Source organism: Amblyomma mixtum, chromosome 3 (assembly GCF_055824585.1).
Source record: "Amblyomma mixtum isolate Tamu chromosome 3, ASM5582458v1, whole genome shotgun sequence".
Classification (NCBI taxonomy): Eukaryota; Metazoa; Arthropoda; class Arachnida; order Ixodida; family Ixodidae; genus Amblyomma; species Amblyomma mixtum.
In genome coordinates, this window is record NC_143014.1 from 277851954 (window position 1) to 277858466 (window position 6513).

Below are 6513 nucleotides of genomic sequence, written 5' to 3' on the forward strand. Positions count from 1 at the left end.
AAGCCGAGCAAGCTCGCAAATGCGAGACATCTGTCACATAAAGTGCGCAAGCCGCGTAAGGCTCGTACAGCAGGAGACATCCTCGCGTGATATGCGCAAGCCGGGTGGGGCTTCCAGAATGTCCGAGAGCCAAGGGTGAGTCCCAGAATGTTCAAGAGCCTTGTCTGGCTCACAGAGCACTAGACAGTGTCAAATGGAGTTACCATCATGATACCGATAATACCTTGCATGGCTGCAAGGCTCCTACATCACTGCTCAACACGTTACGCCAATGCCCTACCTTAAGGCCTCCTCATCTGTCTGTCACTGCCTCACTCAGCATGCATGTTGTGAGATAACAAGCTTTGCAGCAATGGTGCTTCGTGGGATGGCTCTCATGTGTGTAGCATGCTTGCAAAAGGACATAGATAAGGTCACCTTAACTGGCTTTATTAATGCCACATCCCTCATGACGGGTGCCACACAGTGGCTAAACAATTTCTTCAGCTTCTCCAAGTCCAGCAGGTTGGCGTCTTGATCCAGGTTCTCACTATGCAGCACCTGCAAAAAGGTAGCAGTATATGCAAAAAAATTCAGTTAATTTGTTTTCTGGAAATTCCAGAAAAGGGCACAAGTAGTTCTTCCATTAATGAACTAATGATTTCAAAAAGTATCAGGTTTGAAATTCAGACATTGGAAAACCCGACTCAAGCACGCAGGCTGCTCAGCATCAAACCTGGACAAAATCTAATAACCGTGTCACACAGGCATTTTGAAGGCTTTCAAATGGCTATCAACTCAGTGGCACTTGAATGCAGCTAAATGGGCATTTCCAATAGCCACAGAGTCCCTAGAACAGTGTGGACATCTATCAAGATTTTGAAGGCTTTTCAGTGGTAGAAATTTGCACTCAGACATGGAGCACTCGCAACTTACACTAAGGAATAAAATAAAAGCAATTTAATCGCTGAAAGAATACTCAACATGAAATGTACAACTTATTTCACTGAAAAAAAAAGAAGGCTGGCCACAAAACACTGCAGCAAGCGTATTATCACTGTTGCCAATAGCACAAAAACAATGAATACCACCTTTTCAAAACTGCGTGAGTGCTACAACAGCTTCCCAGCAAAATTATCAACTGTGACAGTGGCGCCACAGCAGTTTGGTGCGAGATGATGAAATATCTCTACGGCGATCAAGTATTCTGTGTAGCAGCGGCATAACTCCCGAGTTGAAGTGCAAATCAAAAAGCTCAATCTCCCACCTTAACTGTTATATTTAAATACATATTTAAATTCATTGCAGCGTGCTGCAGAAGTAGGTGGTCAGATCATTCGAGAGGATACCTGCAAGCTATCTCAGGAGACGAAAGATCTGATGAAGAAACGCCAAAGCATGAGGACGTCTAACTTCAGAGATAGAATAGGACTAGGAGAGCTATCAAAGTTATTTATAAGTGCAAGGTAGCCAACATAAGAAAGTTTAACATGGAGAAAACCTAGCATGCTCTAAAGCATGGAGGTAGCCTAAAATCAGTGAAGAGAAAACTAATCACTGGTAAAAACCAGATGTATGTGCTAAAAGACAAAGAGGGCAATGTCATAAGCAATATGGATAAGATATTTAAAGTTGCCGAAGAGTTCTACACAAATCTCTACAGTAGTGAATGTAATCAGAACGTTACAGAGAGAGGCAGTAGAGCACAGCAATGGGACACCCGCCAGTAACGAGGGAGGAAGTAGAGAAAGCCTCAGGAGCAATGCAAAGGGGTAAAGCAGCTGGTGAGGATCAGGTAACAGCAGATTTGTTGAAGGATGGAGGAGAGATTATGCTAGAGAAACTAGCCACCCTGCATACGCTTGCCTCGTGACCACGAGCGTATCAGGAGCTTGAAATAAATGCGAACATTATTTTAATTCATAAGAAAGAAGATGTCAAGGACTTGAAGATTTACAGACCGATCAGCTTACTATCCATTGTCTACAAGGTATTTACTAAGGTAATCACTAATAGACTCAGGACAACCTTCGAATTCAATCAATCAAATGATCAGGCAGGCTTTTATAAAGGATACTCAACAAGAGACCACATTCATGCAATCAATCAGGTGATAGAGAAATGGGCAGAATACAACCAACCCCAATATATAGCCTTCATTGACTACCAGACAGCAATTGACTCGGTGGAACCACAGCTGTCATGCAGGCATTGTGGAATTAGGGTGTAGAAGAGTGTTATGTGAAAATATTGGAAGATATTTATAACGACTGCACAGCTACCATAGTTCTCCATAAGGTTAGCAATAAAATTCCAAAAAGGCAAGGTGTCAGGCAGGGAGACACGATTTCACCAATGCTATTCACCGCCTGTTTACACGAGGTGTTCCGGGGCCTGAAATGGGAACAGTTGGGGAGAAGAGTTACTGGAGAATACCTAAGTAATTTGAGACTCCCTGATGGCATTGCCTGGCTAAGCCACTCAGGATATGAACTGCAAAGCATGATGAATGAGTTAGACAGGCAGAGCAGAATTGTGGGGCTAGAAATGAACACGCAGAAAACCAAAGTAATGCTCAACAGTCTAGCAAGGGAACAGCAGTTCACAATTGGTAGCGAGGTGCTAGAAGTAGTAAGAGGATATGTATACTTAGTGCAGGTAGTGACCGCTGATCCGGATCATGAGAGGGAAATAACTAGAAAAATAAGAACGGGGTGGAGCGCATATGGCAGGTTCTCTCAGATCGTGAAAGCCAGTTGCCAATATCCCCCAAGAGAAAAGTCTAACACAGCTGTATCTTACTGGTACTCACCTATGGGGCAGAAATGTGGAGGCTAACAATGAGGGTTCAGCTTAATTCAAGGACAACGCAGCGAGCTATGGAAAGAAAAATGATAGGTGTAACGTTAAGAGACCGGAAGCGGGCGGAGTGGGTGAGGGAAAAAACGCGGGTTAATGAAATCCTATTTGAAATCAAGAGGAAGAAATGGGCTCGGGCAGGGAATGTAATGCGAAGGCAAGATAACCGCTGGTCCTTGAGGGTAACGGAGTGGATTCCATGAGAAGGTAAATGTAGCAGGGGGCGGCAGAAAATTAGGTGGGCGGATGAGATTAAGAAGTTTGCGGGGATACGGTGGCCACAATTGGCAGAGGACAGGGTTAATTGGAGAGACATGGGAGAGGTTTTGCCCTGCAGTGGGTGTAGTCAGGCTGCTGCTGCTGCTGCTGCTGATGATGATGATGACAGCCTGAGCAGACATACAAAGTAAAACTGTGAACTCGACCCAGCAGCACTTTACTGTGTTGAAAGAGAACAGGTACAATTGAATTACTGCATTACCTTGTTATTATCATTAAAAAGTACAGGGCTCTAAGGACTTCCTAATTTACATCGAAACGAATGGTTTACAGTGAACTTTCACGGATTACACTAACAGGCACTGAAAATCCAACACAGCTGCCCAAGAGAATATTAGGCAGCCGCGCTAGCCTTCTTTTGCGCTATGCTACCTGATACCAGATTAAAATTCGAGAGCAATTTACTCATACTCCAGCACTGGGATACGTTATGCCCCAGACTGATGCAGCTGTCTTACTAAATGCAGAGAAGTTTTCAGTGTGGGTCATGTGTGCTGTGGCATGAACACATGCACAGGATCACCTGCTACCATTCAAGTCCTCTGTGTACACCAATGCAGGTGCAATAGAAAACCCACATCACAAACTTGGCTAGTCTGGTCGGCCAAGCATGGGCCAGCTGATAGCACGAAGCAGCAGGTGCGACACATACCATCATCATCAGCCTGACTAGGCCCTCTGCAGGGCAAAGGACTCACCCATGTCTCCACATTAACCCTGTCCTTTGCTAGGTGTGGCCACCATATCCCCACAAACTTCTTAATCTCATCCGCCCATCTAACTTTCTGCCGCCCCCTGCTATGCTTGCATTCTTTTGGAATCCACTCCATTACCCTTAAGGACCAGCGGTTATGTTGTCTTCCCATTACAAGCCCCGCCCAGGCCCATTTCTTCCTCTTAATTTCAAGTAGCATGTCATTAACCCGCGTTTGTTCCCTCACCTACTCCGCCCCCTTTTGGTCTCTTAATGTTAGACTTATCATTTTTCTTTCCATAGCTCACTTTGCTGTCCTTATCGTTTGGCACGTGTTTTTTTTCTTTGTAATAAGGCATAAAGTATTATACATGAATTACCACATGGCATCCTCCTATGACCGCTAAATAATTTATAATCAAATTTCTTTCTCCTGCTGTATTTGTTTCAGTTTCGACAGCTGAATGATGGCTGTGACGTCAAAGCGAGGTTATTGGTGACGTGAGGCATGAAAAACTGCAATACAATTGGTACTTCTGGCTCTTAAGGAATGCTGGCGTCAGCGAGCGAATTAAAATGATGAAGCAGCGATTATCAAAGTGCAGTTTTTCCACGCCTCACGTGACCTATAACCTCTCTTTGATGTCATAGCCATAGTCAAATTGTTCACCGAAACAGGATGGCAGAAAAAGTTGATTATAAATTATTTAGCGGTCTCACGCGAATACCAGATGGTGATTCATGCACAGTAGTGTCTTCCGCATCATTATAGAGAAGAAAACATGCCACCAAGATTAGGTGTCTACACTCTTTTAAGCTGAACTCTTTTAATTAGCTTCCACGTTTCTGTCCCAAAAGTGAGAAACATGCAGGCTAAAGAAAAGATTTCAGCTTAAGTACCAAAGTGGCTCTAATCACACGATGAAGCGGAAAAACTCTCGACACTTGAACAGAGAACAAATAGGAATTCCAACAAAATTTTAGATTCTTGTAAGGCTATCAAGCATTTCTGAATATTGTAAACTGCGCTTTAACACATACAGTACGCATGTATGACAAGCTCACATTCAGTAGCCCTGTTTTCCGGCTGTAATTATCACGGTCTGAGCTCAGTTACAGATTTAAAACCAGCCAAAAGATGCAACACAGGAAAAGAGAAGAAAACAGGTTGGACTATCAATTGAATTTTTTGTGAAGGAAAAGAAGGCTCGCATGAAGATGCGCCACACATGACCCACACCAGCGAAAGGCAGGACAACAAATAACTGTCACTGATATACAAGCACGTCATCTGAAAGAGAAAATTCTTTCCGTTGAAGATTGACTAATGGCTTCGCTACTCATACAGCCGTTGCCTTGGAGATATGCATCAAATACCTTACAGATTTGTTTACCACTTCTATACACCACTGAAGTGTCACAGAAATCAGGCGTACACACTGATGGGTCATCTTATGATTTACACTCACGACATTGGCACTGTAGTGCCAGATTAGAAGCTGCCTTCCCCCTAACGAGTTAGTGCTCACTCAGGAACACATTAAAGACACCTGCACATATCCCTGAAGTAGTTTCTTGCACAAGCTAGCGGAATGTGATAAACCACTTCCTGCCAGTCCTGAACCTAGTTTTATGGGATACCATACTGCTATCCCGGGTTTTAACAGCAGCACAAAGGCCATCAACACAATGATTGGCGTAAAAATTACATTTAAAAATTTTCCCGACACTCGATTTGAACTCATGAAGTCTACACAAAGGACTCCATGATAACCGTTCTGAGGTGAATGGCAGTTCAGCCTAGCCTCTGAAATCTGCGCCAAAAAAAAACGGAGTCAGCGCATCGCAATTTACTTCCGAAATCAGCCGGTGCTGATGAAAATTGTATGTTTTGCTTTCTCTGGCTTATGAAGCTCCACTTTCAGAAAAAGTGTTGTCTTTGTGGTTAGGATGCGGAACTTCATCATCACAGGTCAACTTCAGCTTGCCATCAGTGTCCCTTTAATGCCTCAAAGTTGAACAATAGCTCCATTCATAGAGGAGGGCTGCGCATAAATTTCTACCACCAAAGATTCTTTAACATGCACTGACATTGCATAACACAGGAGCAAATATGCATTTCGCCTTGTCGAAACGAAGCCACCACAATTCAATCCCGCGTCTTTGGGCTCAGTAGCCGAACACCAATGCAGTAGGCCACAGCAGCAGGTGAAAAACAAAAGAGAGCCCTTAATAGGCAACCTAACTTGCCAAAATCAACATAACGAGGGGTCACACAAGTAGCAGTGGACTAGGAAAATAAAAGCTACTTGTTTCGGAAGATGTCTTCAGTGCTTACCTCAAAAGCCTGCTTGCTTGCTGGGCATCCTAGCACCAAGTGAAAGGCTGGCACAGCTATACTGGAGAGCTTGGAAGAGGCATTGCTGGTAAAGCTATGTGGAGCTTGCTGCAAGGTAAAAAGACACATTTAACAGCAGCACAGTGCAAAAAATGGACTAGAATCAAGCATGTAAGGCAAAATGCAAGGCACAAAAAGGAGCCGGTCGCAGAATGGAACGCGACTGTTTAACCACATTTCGAAGTGGGCCAGGCAACAAGAAATTCATAACCACGGCAGTCATTCACAAGCTAGCCTCAGACGAGACATCACTTGCATATCGATATCCAGCATCGTTTCTACAATACATGCCACCATTCAAAAG

The 6513-nt window shown here is 43.9% G+C and overlaps 1 long non-coding RNA gene across 1 annotated transcript; it reads right to left on the reverse strand.

Annotated features, from left to right (window-relative positions):
* Positions 1–413: 413 nt before the first annotated feature.
* Positions 414–6258, reverse strand: LOC149354983 (uncharacterized). Its single transcript, XR_016291415.1, has 2 exons — positions 6150–6258; positions 414–540 (listed from the first exon to the last, which is right to left on the reverse strand). It is a non-coding gene; the product is annotated as an uncharacterized LOC149354983 (long non-coding RNA).
* Positions 6259–6513: the final 255 nt, after the last annotated feature.